This window comes from Haliaeetus leucocephalus, unplaced genomic scaffold, assembly GCF_000737465.1.
Source record: "Haliaeetus leucocephalus isolate CR32 unplaced genomic scaffold, Haliaeetus_leucocephalus-4.0 Scaffold351, whole genome shotgun sequence".
Classification (NCBI taxonomy): domain Eukaryota; kingdom Metazoa; phylum Chordata; class Aves; order Accipitriformes; family Accipitridae; genus Haliaeetus; species Haliaeetus leucocephalus.
Window position 1 is genome coordinate 9,787,965 of NW_010972787.1, and position 16,618 is coordinate 9,804,582.

A 16,618-nucleotide genomic window follows, 5' to 3' on the forward strand; every position below is an offset into this window, starting at 1 on the left:
TCATGTCTCATATTCTTAAGCAGAGTTTGACAATAATTAAAAACTCTGCCCTTTAACCTTCTAATCAACATGCTTTGAGATTCATTTCAAGCCAAAAGATTATTATGCAGAATTCTACAGAACACTGAAGGGCAGAGTGCATAGTTTCTATTAATCTAATGCCACAATATAATTAGGATGAACAAAATTAATTGCTTGTAATTTTTGTCTGCAAATCTCTTGATTGAATACCTGAAAAACCACCTGATACTGGAATATAAAAAACAGGAACTTTGGGGGTTTTTTTTCCTGTCTAAAGGTGCAATATAGTTTTCGAAAAGCCATCATGGTTAAATGCATTTTGAAACTAAGATGCTCTGATGCTTATGTGAAGGACAGTTATGTAAAAATAGCTACAGATGGTGGGTAACATGTCTTACACTGTTACTTGGGTAATAACACAACATAAAGTATCTGTTTGACATACTGCATTGCAAGTAGTTTATGTAACATGCAGAGGATTTGTTCATTTGGAACAATAACTGGTCTTTGTAGTACTTTCTGTGTTCATTACAGCTTTGTCTCAATATGGTCTCTAAAATCTGAACATAACTTTTCTGTTTGGTAAAGAGGCTTGATTTCAGTGGTAAAATGTACTTAGCAGGTGTTTGCAAGTTCATTTAATGTTTGCGAGTTCATTTTGTTATGTCTAAGTCATGTTTGACATGGTTGTATGGGAAAAATTTCAGTTTAGAACCAAAATTCCTAGGGCTTGGGAGTTGTCATAAGATTGTGAAAAGTGCTGTACTCCCAGACTTGTACTGGTTTGTCTAACCATACTTTTAAGGCAAACTTTGGAAATCAACTCTACCTGGAGTTTGTATTGTCTTTGGCTCTGGCTATAACACAACTGGTGTTAAATGAAAGACTTCTGTTGTTTGTGATAAACATTGTCACACCTTTGCTGAAGTCAATTTAAAGGGCCTTTTTTTGCTGTATTTCACGTTTGTAAGAGGATGACGGACTTACGTTACAAAGATATTCTGTGAAGAGAAATTTTGGTAGAATCATAAATGTAAAAAGTCCCACCAAAACTTTTAAAGAGCTGTAATCATTCTTTTGGTTTATACAATATTATAGCAGTCTTATTTTTCTCAAATCTATTATTTGATAGAATTTGAAGATATCATGGAAATTTTTCAGGGAGGGAAGCACAATGATCTAATGAAATATAGAAGAACCGGAAGAGTTAGGAAATGGCCCTGATAAAATCCAACTTCATTCTGTGTTTGAGATTAAAAGACCATTTTCCTCTCTTGTTGCTACTAAATAATAGCCATAAAAATTGTTGACAGCAGGTCTCAGAAGTTGAGAATTTTTCTTCTTTGTATTTAGGTTGATGGTGAAAACCCAGCTCCCACTGCTGCTCCAGTGATACAATGAGCAGTGGAAGCGAGAGGAGCTGCGTCAGTATGACTGCAGAATGTTGGTGGATTCTGAAGGTGTTGGGGGCACAGCAGGCGTTTGCATGGCAGGATGCAGGTGGCTGTCAAACGGAGCACTTTAATGGGGCAGTGGAAAAAGCTAAATCCTGCGGTCATGCTAGTAGCGCTGTGGAGGCTGTTTCAGTGATTCTGGCAGGAGAGCTAAGCTCCAGCTGGGTAAAATTCAGTCCATGTACAATACATAGTGTTCAGATTGAATACAGTATACCCAACTATATATCTCAGTAGTGAATTTCAGCCACTGTTCCTACTGATGGCAGGTAAATACTGGGGAGTATTCACAAAGGCTAGCGTGATCTTTTTGAGGCTAATCTCTGCAGGCTGTTTCTGAAGTTAATGGAAGTGAGGTTCCTCCGGAGAGAGATTCAGAGTAGCTAAATGAATCTTCAGTTCTGAATCGCCCTCTAGAGGAGCCTTTCTCTCTTTACTGATTAGAGAAAGCCATTGACGCATTAGCCTGCAGGGGCTAATGTTAACCTTTGTGAATACCTTCCCCAACAGGCATTTCCCCCTCCTGTCAGTATTACATGTTATAGCATTGTACTACCTACTTGCTGTTGTTTGATCTCGACGTTTAGCACACGATACAAAGCTCCCAGGCACTTGCTCAAAACCAAAATTACAAGAACTTGTTTGCATGAAAACAAACCTGCTTTTTTATGTGATACAATTAGTTGAATGCTTCCCCCCCCATTTTACAGCTGGTTCAGAAGCCTTGGTGGGAGTGTGGGGAAGGCTTATTGTTCTTTGCAGAAAGCTTTGTCAGGTTAAAATTAGTTCAGCACCAGGTGCCCACCAAAGCTGCTCTGTCACTCCCCCTCCTCAGCTGGGGAGAGAAGAATACAATGAAAGGCTTGTAGATCAAGATAAGGACAGGACACTCAGCAATTACCGTCATGGGCAAAACAGACTCAACTTAGGGAATTAATTTAATTTATTGTCAATCAAATCAGAGTACGGTAATGAGAAATAAACCCAAATCTTAAAACACCTTCCCTCCACCCCTCCCTTCTCCCCAGGCTTAACTTCACTCCTGATTTTCTCTACGTTCCCCCCCCCACCCCCCACAAAAGCGCAGGGGGACGGGCAGTGGGGTTGGGGTCAGTTCATCGCACATTGTCTCTGCCGCTCCTTCCTCCTCACATTTTCCCCCTCCCTCTTCACTGACCTTGGTGTTGGCAGAGTTGTTTCTCTCGCATACTCTCTCTCCTCTCCAGCTGCAATTGCTGTTGCACAATAACTTTTCCCCCTTCTTAAATCTGTTCTCCCAGAGGCACTACCACCGTCGCTCATGGGCTCGGCCTTGGCCAGTGGCGGGTCCATCTCAGAGCCGGCTGGCATTGGCTCTGTCGGACATGGGGGAAGCTTCTAGCAGCTTCTCACAGAAGCCACCCCTGCAGCCCCCCGCTACCAAAACCTTGCCACCGAAACCCAATACATGTCTACAAACGATGAAGAAGTTGTGTGTACTGAAGAAGAAAACAAAGGATTCTACTACGTTTTTTCAGTGTATAGGATTGGTCTCATTTATTTCCCTGAAGATGTTAAATGTTACTGGAAAGCAGATTTTAAAGGGTTCGGAATGCATACAGATAGCCAGTAATAGAAAGACCAGGTGCAGGTGTTCCCGTTTATTACTATGAAGAAAATCCTGAGGCTATGAGTGGGAACTGTCAGTGTCTTTCCACTGATGAAAAATACCACGTTGTGTGTAATAACTATACCAACCTTAGAGGCTTTTGATAATTTTAATGGAGGAAATCATTCTTTGATTTTGAACGATATGTCAAGTTTATCCTATAATCAAGTTCTGTTTATAGGCCTTGAAAGTAATCTTTGTGTAGTGGGAGTGAGAAGATCGCTCTCCACAATCCCTTTCACTGCTTATGAGACATGACAAGAAATAAGTCTGGGACAGTTTGTGTATTTAAAAAGGTTCGGGATTTGTCCCTATGGAATTCCGCCTGAAGGGTGAAGTGCCAGCTGAAGAGTGCAACATCTTTATCTTCATAGGACTTCGCTGTGATAAAGATTCATTGTCATCTGATGAAAAGTTTAAAAAAAAAAATAAATCACAGGATATGCTTTGTCTTACCTATTGTGGTACATGGTCATTTTGTAGTTCCAGGCTCACACTTTGTCTTCTCTGCTATGAAAAAGCCACAAGATTTATTACATGTAGTCTATTGTGTTTGCTATTAAAAACATCTTAGAAATTCAGCTGAAGAGCTGTGGGCTATTTAAAAGATAGTAAACATGAGGGAAATATATATATCTGAAGGGTATCATCCACATCTAGTCAACATTCTTGCTATGGATGATCAGAAATAGCTTGGTATTAGTACTGATTCATGCTCCTGATGCTTTGTAAGCATCAGGCACTACTTTGAACAACTTTTCATGTCTGTTTTTTCTGGAGTAGTTTGTAATACTTTAGATTGCATGCTAGCTTTGCCAAAGTGCAGTTAGTTTTTACTATGGGCCAAACTTACTGCTATGGTTTTTGTGAGGTATAGAAATAGAAATGCTTCTTCTGGACCAAGCTGGGTTTTACACAGACCTTAAATATATATGAGTGTGTAAGTAACTGACCTGTGCCGCTCTTTAACTCCTTCCCCAAGGAAGCAGGACCTTGATACCTTTACTAGTTGACCAGAATAAGTGAGCTGCAGTGGAGTATGGAGTGGTAAGTTGTGGCTGATGAATGCCAGTTATATTGGCAGCCTCCTTTAAATATGGAGAAACTAAAAACTACAAAGAATAATAATTCCCTACATATATGGAGTCTTTGATTCTTTGGGCAACAAAGTTGTTATCCTGCCTTTTGTTCAAGGCAGAGCTAAAGTCAAGTCTGGATACTAAGGGCCCTGTCATGAATCTCACTCTTACACAAGGTATTTTGGAAATACTGTTTGTATGGAGGGGCTTCTCACCCAGGTAAAAGTGGTATGATTAGGCTCTTAGGATTTTCACAAGCACCATGCTGACCAACTAATTCTCCTGAAATAGCTATTAGAATTACCTGCTGGTTTCAGCCATTGTATCAGTTCTTCTTGGGTGCTGCTTTGAAAGATATATTTTTACATAGAACTCCAGGTCTAATTACAGGAGTCAAGAAAGGAGTAAATGTTAGTTATTTTTAATTCAAATTAATTGCATACAGAGTTGTAGGTATTTTTTTCCAATAATTTTCCCGTTTTTCTGCAAAAGAAACCTTTGCAGCACTGTAAGTAGAAGTCCAGTACCTGTTTCCTTCTCATTTATCAAAACAAGAACAAAGGTGGCAGTCATTAAGTGGTTGTCATATCTTCTGATAATGTAGACTTGATTATATGTCCTAGCACAAAATAATTTTTAAAGGCTGTTTCAAAATATCATTGACTATTAGCCAGTTACTACAAGCCAATGAAAAAAGCAATGAGGTTGATCACTGTCTGTCTTGGGGAATGAATAGTGAGAATTCTGCAAACCTACAGTACTAACTGTGCAAACTGAGCAAATAACCGTCAGCAGGTTGCTGTGCAAGAGTGGCTAAAATGGTTCTTTTAGCCACTCAAATGTGTCTGCTGCTAATTTAGTTTTCTCTTTCTTGAAAATTTTATTATGTAGAGCTAGGCAAAAGAGCTGTTTCAAAGCTCTGTCACATCAGTGCGGTAGTTTCTTGCCCCATATCCGTTGCTTTTACCTGACTGTTCAGATTACTGTTACTGTCTCATGGTTATGTTAAGCACATGTTCTTACAGCTGCTACAGTTCAGTAGAAGCAGTCAGCATTGAACTAACAGACCTGTTCAGGTTAGTGACTTCCAGAAAAGTGAGGTTCCCTTCTGTGGAGTCTGTTGACACCTTTGGATGTTGCCCACGAGTAAGTTACCAACTCTTTAGTTGATAATTCTCTAGAGAGCATTAAAATAAAATCTCGGAAATGTGGCCTGCTGCTCTAATATGTGTGACATAGAACCATATCACAGGAAAAATGCTGCTGAAATGAAGGGGACTGCTATTGCAGTGGAAGGGACTGGTCCTAACAGCTAGACAGTTTTGCATGTGGGACCAGATTCATACCTCAAATTTTACTTGTGGGGGTTTTTTTTCTAAACATGTGAATTCCTTATGAAAGTAATTTTTTCTGTTCTGTCAGTATAGCTTCTTGCGTGATAAGGAGGGAATCCAGAATGACATCTGTGTTGACAACCCAGTGCCTTGAACCAGACAGAAAGGGATTCCAGCCCTTGTTCTGGGAATGGTGTAAGTATTGTATATCCAACAGCCAGCAGTTAGAACAAGGAAGAGGTCATGAGTAGAGGGAGAACAACCACCTAAGGCAAATCCAGAGAGAGAGCTCAAAATACTGATATATATCTGTGTTTGCTCATTTTCTGTCTGGTGGTACACACCTTCCTTTACAGTTGCCTGTGTATGTGTGCAGACTGCTCTCAGGTCAGGATAATGTGTAGCCTAGTGTTTTCATTATTCTCCTGAGAAGTGAGAGAGAGGTTGATCTTCTGGATAAGGAGAAAATTGGTTCTTCATCTTACTACTGTAGGTGAGCCCAGGCAGCCAAACTCCTAGGAGGTAGGGGGAATGCCCCAACTCCAAACTGGCAGCATCAGAGTGAGGTCTTCAGAGTTAGCAGAGTTTTGGAGGGCTTGCAGTACAAAAGAAGGGCATTGACAAACTGGAGCAAGTCCAGTAGAGGACTACCAGGATAGTTAAGGAACTGAAGCATGTAATGTAGGAGACAGTGACAGAGCCAGCTTTATTCAGCCTGAAGCAGAGAAAGGTAAGGAGGAATTTTTCAAATATCTAAGGGGTGGTTGTAGAGAAGATGAAGACAAAATTGAGTTAAGAGGTGGACAGTGAAAGCAGTGGACATAGGTTGCAGCATGGAAATTTTTAACTGTATCCCAGACAAAACCAGGACACAGTTGCATGAGAAATTTGGAGTCTGACAGATGAAATATAAATGCATATGTATTCATTATGATGTTAGTATCAGCCATTTTGTATGTTACATTTTTTATGTTTAAATTGAAAACAAAAAGGCAATGTTGGATGTAGCTTATCAGCTAATGTTTATTGCAGTAGCTTCCTAAGCCACTTTTTCCTCACATGGATGGGGGAGGGAATGTAAATAGCATTACTGTAATAAAATGCTGTCAGAGGATCCATGTTGCTTGAAAAATTAACACCTTTCAATTCATTTTTACATTGACGTTTCCAGTTAGCGGTAGAGATTTAGCAGTAGAGACCCATTAACTTGTGACAGGGTTCTGTTCTGTTGCTATAGACTCTTGAGTAGGATACAAATAATACTGGCTAACAATAACAGCAGCTAGGCATCTTTACCCCCAGCGTGAATAGTGAAAGATCGTACAAGCTCTCAATGTCAATAAGCACCACCCATGCAGAGAAGATTATTAATACATGAACAAGGGCACAGCACGTTTTGCCAAATGTACAGTAGTCAATGTTACAGGTGACAAGGAAATCAAAATGGTCCAATTATTTATGTTAGATTAATTTAATTCCCACATCTTGACTAAATAGTGTTCTGGATGAATACATCAGTAGCACAAAATAAGAGTGGCGAGAGTGAGCTCAGGTACTGATTGTTCTTATTTCATGGCTCTGTTTTGGACAACTCGATAACTCTCTCCAAGACAGACCTGTTCCAGAGAGGGATTGCAGGACAGTCAGTGCCATGTGTCCTCAGGTCCAGGAATCTGTCATTTAAAAGCTGGTCTGAAGTTTACCCATTTCCTTTTTATTTGTAATCTTGTGGCCATAGAAACTTAGGATGGAGATGTTCCATTGATTTTCAACCTTAAGCATCAGGGATTGCTGAAGACTAAGCACGATATCTAAACATCTGCAAATGACAGAGGAAAGCAATTTTAACCATGTGCTTTTGTGAATTAGCCTGTGACTTTTAAATATCTTCTGTCCTACTGGCATACCAGAAGAACTTAAAAACGCCAGAAAAGTTTGCAGCCTTGGAAGATGTTTAGGAAGGGGTTAAAAAAAAATCTCTAGATGATCTTAAAAATGAGAGCACTTGGGTATTGCAGGGACTGATGAGACTTGACATCCCATTTCGTTGTTGCGGTTCTCTCCAGGTTTTCATTGGTGACCACTGCCCTGTGGTTATGCTGTTGCCCTTATTCCAGACGTTTCCAAATAAGAACTGAAGAGGCAACTCATCTCCAGGCATCTCTAAAAAAAACACTCTTTACTTCTTTCAGTTCTACGATTCAGGACAGCCATCTGTCTGATACCAGTGATACTTCCGTAGGAGACATCATGTCTTTTGTCATCAAAGTAGTGTAGACTATTTTCTGTCTAAATGATTGAAATAATGCAGTTTACACTGGGAAGCTGTCACAGCTAAGGAAACATAGCAAATACATAAAGTGTCTTGGGCCCTACTCTAAAAATAGTTAAAGTTAGCAGGTATTTTTAGCTCTCTGAAATAAAATTAGAAGAAAACCTTTAACTTTACTGTTTTACACTGAAAGTGGCAGCTATTAAAGTATGCATTCATTTTTTCATATTGTGCCTTAAATGCAAATTTTATTTTCAGTTTGAACCATGAAATCACCTGGAAAACAAAGCTTTATTAAAGCTGTGATATGCTTGCATTGCTTGATGACCTCAAATTAGAATGGCAAGGAAAGGCTGTAACAGCTTCCAGTGTTCATCACAAGATCAAGATGTTTGTAAAGATGTTTTAACTCGGGGTTTGTCTAGTTAGTGGAAATGATTTTAATGAAACCCTTGACAGCTTTTGTCTGAAGATTTGACATTTGATGATGCTAAATGCAAAATAAGTTCCTTCTTATCAGTGCTCAAATATTAGCTTTAGTAATGCTTCCCTGATATGAGGGATATCACTGCATACTAAATCTTCTGCATTGTACTGCAATTCATGTTCCAGTGTAAAAGCTAAATGAAGACGAATAATTACTTCCATTATGCAATGATGGTGGACTGAAACATCAATTCTGTCCAAAAAAAGAACAAAGTGTGAGGTAGCAAATAAGTAGTTATGATATCAATAATATGTATGATCATCTACTTAAGTTCATGTAAATTTTTAGCATTAAAAAATGAAATATTGTTTTAAGCTGGATGGGGAAGATCTGCAACTGAAATGCACTGGCTCTGCTTCATTTGGTTTCCCAAAAACAGTGTCAGCACCATTCTATTTGATTTAATGCAGAAGACTAAGTACAAAGAATTGTAATTTTTTTAATACAATAATTCTTCAACTATTTCTGTTGTCAACAGGCTTGCATGAATAATATACATTCTACATAGGTGGAATTTCCAAAGGGATCTACAAATGTTCTGGAAAATTGTTAGGGATCTAAACTTGAAAAAGGCTGAATAAAATTGATCTGGTTTAACTATTGGTCCTGCAATGGTTAAAAAGTAAGGCAAGAATAAGTCTAACTACCAGAAAGTGTTTTTGCAAACATGTTGTTGTTCTTTTAAAGTACTGGTAAAAAAGATGCTGCAATCTCTAGACGTTTTCTAGTGCAGTGTTTTCCTATGCTTATATTTAGAAAGTTTTTCTGGAACTCCATTTTAATTTGTGAAAATTAAGCCTGCTTCTTCTTCCTGTCTTCCCAGTGTATATTTAGAACAACTGATGGGACCAATGACTGCAGGTGCCCATTTCTACAGAGTATAGGAGAAACCTAGTCAATAAATTTAGGCTAAGTGGACTACTAGCACAGGTAAGATGGATTCCAGTCAGGAAGGCTTTTCCAGAAAACAAACATGTCCTTAATGCATCTAATGAACAGTGCAGATGTGGGAGATGATGCTTCCTGTTCTCTGCAGATCATTGGTTTTATTAGCTTCCTAGCTATCCACAGTATTGCGGGTCATAAACTTAGGCAGCTTAAAATGCTGTTTGAAACTAGCTGAAAAAACCCTTGTAGATTCTCCTTTAATTAAACTCCTGTCAGAAGTATTCAGCCAATAAATTAATTTGGAATCTTATAAATAGCTCTGTCAATTAACTTCTTGCATCATACATTTAAAGATGTTAATCTTTCTTCACAAAGGTGCTTATTTCTCTTCAGTTAATGCTGCCATTTTCACACTTCATTCTTCTTTTTTTCTAGAATTCTCTTCCCATCTACCTTTTTATAATTTCCTTCTGTCTTTGTTTTAATCCAGTTCAGATTGTCTGTCATTAGCTTGAGCCTTGTTCCATCCCAGCTCTTTGAATTCCATTTTTCCCCTCTTCTTTTCCTGAGACCTTTCCACAGTCTTCATTTCTGCTATTTAATGCAGCACAATTAAAGTGGTCTATGTTGCTGGCTTGTTCTGAATTGCTTAACAACCCTCCTGCCTGTTTTGCTTTCTTAATCCCCAGTCTAGCTGTTGCCTTGACTGTATTTTTTTTCTCTTCCTGGCCCCAGGGCTAATTTGGTGTGTGAGGAGGTGCTGGAATGTTAATGTACGCAGCTGGAAAATACACCAAATACAGGTTCACCAAAACAGAAAAAGAAAAAAGAATCTGGCATGCAGAACACAGGCTCCATTATTCTGGAAACATAATATATCAGTCTGGACAACTCAATCATGAAATTAGCTTTGTCCTTTTCCTTTAATGCTTGCTGCTTTTTCATATTCTTCATGTTGCTTCAGTAGAACTAAGTTTGTGTTACTCAGAAGATTCAGAGCTGAAAGGCAGTTGTGTGAGGTAGGAAAGTAGTCTGAGGTAGAAGAGCTTCCCTTTGAGCATCTGGCAAATAGCTTAACACAAACTGAGCTTTCCATCCCATTGCAGGATGGTTTACTGCTTGCTTTCTTGAGAATCCTGTTGTTTTAGGTCACTGATTTACCCACTGCTCATCTTATACCAGAGGTTTTGGAGCTGTGTATTCTTCTAAACACTGGTTCTTTTCACATGTGTAATGAAGTGTACTTTATTTTTCTGAAAAATAGATACATATTCAGCTACATCTGTTTACTGCTCTTAAAAGTCCGAGGATGGACTCTTCTGTTGAGCTGGGTGAGCTTTGGATCAGGTATTTATATGGTATAGACCAGGATTGCTAAAGATAGTTGACAGGGAGACAAAGGAATAGTAGTCTCTTTTGGCCAGAGCACTAAGTGATTCAAGAATTCTCTTATTCTGCCTTTGAGCTACTTTGAGCAAGCCATAAACTGCTTTTGTGCCTTATTTTTCCTCTGTAGTTTTCTGTTGGTTCATTGGTTTTAACTTTCTGGTCTGGTTATCTTCTGGTTTTTCTTTTTTTTTCTTTTTTTTTTTCTGGAATAGTTCATACTTTAATCCTATTATCCTACACATCCACCATACACTATTAGTTCCTTGCTAACTACAGCAGCTGATAATCGGTACGACCAGCTCTCATGCAGAGTGATGAAAACACAATAAATGGAGCATGAGAAAATGTTTCAGGCATTTTAAGATAAGCCTAACTGCAGTAAGAGACTATAAAAACTATGTTGGTTGGAGAATTAGTTCAGGTAAAAAATAGTCTTTACTCAGTTAAGTAACATATGATTTTTTTGTTAATGGAGGCTATAAAAAAAGATCTTCTCAAGCACTGAGGGGCTTCTTTTGCAAGATGCACAGAACTGTCCTCTTCCAAGGAGGGAAGGAGGCTCACATGAATGTTTTTGACTGTAAATGGGACATGGGCTGGGTAAAATGAGCTGATCTAGGAAAAAGGAGGAGGTGAAAATACAAGGGGGCTCATCTTCCAAGTGTCTGCATGTCTTGAAATAGGATACTGGTATCTCCGAACATGTGTGCATGAATTCCTGACATTCTTGCTACTGTGCCCCCACCCCCCATACTCTGCCTTTCCTCCTGCTAATTAGCATCTCCATCTACTAATTGCTGAGTAAAGTTCCACTGATCTTGAATAAAAGGAGCCGAATCCGGTAGATTGGCATCATCCCACCTCAAATAGTGTGCAAATCTGCCTTCCCTTCAAAACTGTGGAAGCTAATACAGGGTTTGTATTGTTGGAGGGTACAGCCCATGAATTTCATCCAGTGTGCACCTTGCAGAGGTGTATAAATTGCTGGATTCTTACTATGTTTGATCTTGCCACCTCACAGCACGCTTCTGTTGTTAAACAAAATAATTTGCAAAGCTGAGTAGTTTGTTAAATAGCAGCATTAGTGGATTGTGGCAAGCAACCCTAGGACAGTATTAACTTTTAGTTTTGTGGCTGACTAGCTCAAACTGAGAGTGACTGATTTGTTGCAGGAAACTCCCTAGCAATTAAACTGCCACTAAGAAATGTGAACTTAACATTTTGATCCAACCTGTAGGAAAGTGAATTAATACACATTAATTCTCTTTAGTTATGGTTGCTTTCCATCCGCTGCACTTAGAATACCTGCCCTTCTCTCATGCATAAACCAATGTGCATAAGGTGGGATAAGGAGAGAGAAAGCAGACATTAGAGCTCATTCTTTCCCAACTCTGTTCCTTTCATCTCTAATATTGCCAATGCAGGTCCCTTCTGCACATCACAGAGGAAGGACTGTAAACTGTAAAACATCCCCCCACCCCCAAGAGAATATGTGCTTCTCCAGAAGATGGGGTAAATGTGATACGAGGGTTCTCTGATTCCAAAGATGTGCTAACACTGGAAGGCTTCCTCTGTTCTTTCTTGGCCAAGGACTGAACTGAGCTACAGCCAGACACTTGTGTTCTAGAAATGAGAGCTAGATTATTTTGGCAAAATGTCTATTGCCAGTAGTGGAAGCCCTAGGAACTTGTTATATCACTGGATATAATTGTGGACAGTAGGTAATATCAAGTAGGAAAGCCTGCAGTAATGGAAGCATAGATGTAATTTATGCACAGGTGAGAAATCAAACAGAACAGTGTATGTATGAAGCCATTATAAATTGCCTTTCTGGTGCAATACGTACATCAGTCAACAAGACTACAGTAATACTCAGTTCCTAACTCCTCAGTGAGCACCTCTGTCAGCTCATACATTTTTAAGGTAAGATTTGGTAGCAGTCTTTGTTTTTACCCTCCCCCCCCCCTCCCCCATCAGAAAAAGCACAAATTTGATAAAATGGAAAGACCTTTTTCTTAAAATCTCATGGGGGGGGGGAACCACCCCACAGAATGAAGTGCTTCCAATGACAAAAACTGTTGTGTCTGCACTCATATATGGAAGGGGGAAAGTAGTTGAGAAAGAACTTATTTAATTTCTCTGGAAATATTAGGATTTATTTATACAGGTCTATGACTCCAGAAGGGGATAAAAGTGCATTTCTACATTCCTAAGAAAAAGCAAGACAGAAGAATTTAATTAATCAAACTTTATTGATTTATTAAGCCTGCTTTCTGAGTACAATTCTTCATGTAGCAGAGGGCAGGTGAGAGTTTAAACAAATGCTTCATGCTGTAGCTCTCTGTGAAGGAAAATGCCTTAAATGGCTACAAACACTCAGTATACCTCTGCTGCTTCATTTGTCTCTTAAAAACATAAATTTTACATTTTGGCACTATGTAAAATAACAGTTCTAAGCAAGACAGACATAGCAAGAATTACAAAATGTGCATCTGTAAGGACCAGGCAAAACTTTCTGATCCAGTATTATAGCTGCCTGGGAAATTTCATTTCTATCTAGAAATCCAAAATAATTTAATTCTGTTTACAGAAATTCATTCCTGAAGTTGTTGAAAGCACAAGGCTCGCTACGGACTCTTGCTGGCAGAAGCATTAAGCATGGAAAAGAGTCTTCTCAAAACTGTGGAGGGAGCGCTCTGCCAGCATCCATAGGCAACAGGATGACATCAATTTTTGGCCAAGGCCTCATCTTGTATGCCTGCTATGTGATAGTCCGTAAGATAAGCAATGGCAAACTTCTTCTGTCACATTTGTGAGGTTATGTGACACATTCATGCAGGCCATGAGACCTCCCCACTATCATTCCCTTCTGAGGAATTACCCTGAACAGATCAGTCTGACCCAGATATATAGTGGAATCCAGACAAAAACTGAAAGCAAGGAAAAAGCAAGTCCTGTGTTTGTGATAGGATTTCATCCAACATGGCAGAGGTTTAGGATGAGGAGCAGGAGTGAGGAACAGGAATGATTCTTCTCCATTGTCCACAGGGTGGGCCTGAATGACTAGCTTAGGTACAAGTATCTCCACTTTTGGGAATGTGAATCCCACCCTTTTTGACAAAATTACATGGGGTTTTTTTTCCACTACACCCATTTCTTTCAAACAAAAATGTGCTTACAAGTTTATCGTGCATTCAACAATTTGTACAGATTAAAAAAAAACCCCAACATATTGCTTGTTTGAATGCCTGCATTTGGGTGTGAAAGACTGAATTTAAGGTACTTAAGAAGTCACCTAGGGCTGATGAAAAGGGCATCTATCATCTCAGGACACAATCTGGGACATCACCACACTAGCTGGGGCATCTGGTCCCAGGACAGATTTCAGACTCCTGTTTCCTATACAAGACATGCATTGTAGAAAAGGTGAAATACTACAGAGAAAGACATGAATTTAGCAGTCCATCACAAAACATCTGAATCACGGACTGTCATATGAGAAAAGAAATACCACGTAGCATCTGGCAGTACAGAACTAACACAGGGCACTGCTGAGACCTTGACTGCGAACACTCCCTACAACTGCAGGTTTTGGCAATTATAGAAGATTAATCTTAATGGGAAGAATATAAAGACAACTGTTAAAAAGTTAAGGGGAATGGTTAGCTTGTTTTATGAAAGGAAATGTTAAAAGCTGGGCTTGTTCATTCTTGCAAAATGAAGGCTAAGAATAATTTCTTTTTATAAAAACATGAAAGTGACATGCTAGGGAGGAAATGAGCCATTTAATCTGCAAGTCAGTATTGGTAGAAGAACACATGGATACAAAATTGCCATGAATAAATGTAGGTTAGAATTCAGAAGATGGATTCTAATCTCTGGAGGAATGAGGTCTGGGACAGCCATGTATGACAGGAATGCAAGTGGCTGGAGCTCTGAGATAGATTTGCCTAGGCCTTCTTGTACTGGGAGCTTCCCAAGTAAGACTGAAAACTTTTTAAACTCAAAAGGCTAGAATAGTTTATTTTTATAAACTAGAATAGTTTATTTTTTTAATATTGAAAACACAAAGGCACTAAGTAAACTAATGAAAAACAAAAAAGGTTTTGTACGTCATTTTCTTGCTTGTCCACTGCGTCTTAGTGGGGCAGGTCCTTGTTTCCAGCCAGCTCAATGACACTCTGAGTTGCAGAAATGTCTGCTCCACCCATCTGGTCTCAGGGAGGCTTTTTAGTTCCTTTGGGGGCTGGCCTGGGACATCGTCCTGTTCCTCACTGCAGTCTCCCAGCTCTTGCCTCTCCCATCCCAGAGCATCTCTCTCTACCAAAGCAGTAGGTCTCCAAGGAAGGTGCAAGCTTCCCCTTCTTGCAGGTTACAGTTTTCCAGTCAGTGTTTAAAGGAATATAATATTCAGCTGGCAAGATAAAACTGCAATGGACACCACCCACTACACCTGTGAAAGAAGTGACAATAAACTACCTCTCTAATTTAAAGGTAGAGTCAGATCATTTATGAAGTGGAAAATGAAATATGGCTGGCTGTAAAAACAGAGAAGCAGGCATGCTCATGCTGGAGGTCTCTGTCCACCACAGGTCAGAATGTGGCAGTAAGAACACAAGCTGATGCTTTCCCATGTTTCTGAATAAACGCTCAAACCAACATAATCGCTGAAGGTTCAGAAGGAACCTGTTGACATCTGTACTCAGTCCTGCCCACTATCTGCAACTGCTGTGTTTGGCTTGTTAATGAAATGCTTTCCTGTAACTGGGATGGGGTGAGTATGTTTCTGTCTGAATTCCCATCCCAATGTGAAGATGACTTTCAGTAATCTGGATCCCTCACCCAAGCAGTAAATGAATCAGACGTATATGAGGGAAACGATTTACCTTCCTCTAAAGGATATCTCATAACATGTGTGCAAGCAGAAACAAAGAGGTTGCATAAACAGTCTTACTTCTGGCACTCCCTTTGCCTTCACTATGTTCATCTCAAACATTATATTTTGACTCACTTAATGCAGATGAAATGTCCCATGTATATGCAGTGGAGAAGATAGGATGCTTCAAGCTTCCGGACAGAAAAAAAAATATTTTGAAAATAAACTGTTTGGGAGGAAACTTTAAAACCTTTTCCTGGTCCTTGAAGTTTCATAAAAGTTTGCCCGAGGCTCAGTGTTCAGCAGTATAGCTTTGTCCATCCTGCATTTCTGCGCAGTATGCTGCACGTCTCCTGCTGTCCACCATCAAAGAAGGGGTCGTCCTGTCCCTGTGGTCTGTGCAGAAGAAGACTAGGGAACCTTTGGGGAGCTCATATTTCTGGATCGTTGCTTTTAAAGTCCACTTCCTAACCCATAAACTTTTATGCCTCGCTCCCATGAGCAACCCCTTCACAAAATGGAATTTCATTTGTGATTTAGGACTGCGCGCATCACACAACCTGTCAGGGCCCCGAGGCTCTGCCGGGCCTGCCCGTCCCTGCCCGGTCTTCTGGGGCTCCCTCTGCCCAGCCCACGGCCCACAACACCGCGTCAGCCCCCCGGGACCCTCCGTCCCTGCCCAGTGATGCCGAAGCGGGTCGGGTCTCCAGCTCCCCACAGCCCGGCCCAGCCATGTCCCCCGCCGAGCTGGGCCCCCCCACGGCCCCACGGCCCATCCCTGGGAAGGCGCCCGATGCTCTGGGCTGGGGCGCTGGGATGGGCCCCGGCTGCCGGACCCTGGCCAGCCGCCCTGCAGGAGCCCTCCCCAGTTCCCGGCCACCCATCCATAGGGAGCTGGTGGCCCTCGCTGCCAGGGCCTGCACAGGATGGAGCCTAGGCCACAGGTGGACGCTTCTGTCAAATAGTGCTGAAAAAATTTTCACACTTAAATTGGTTTATACTGCTACAGAATCCTATTGACTCGACAGAATTCTTAGGTCAGGCTGTAGATTTGCCATTTAAGCTATCAATCAGCAATAAGGAGTTTAAATCAATACACCTTTAGTACTTCTAATCTAGCACTACAGTAATTCCAAATGTTATATGGAGTATTGTTTCATTGTAAACATT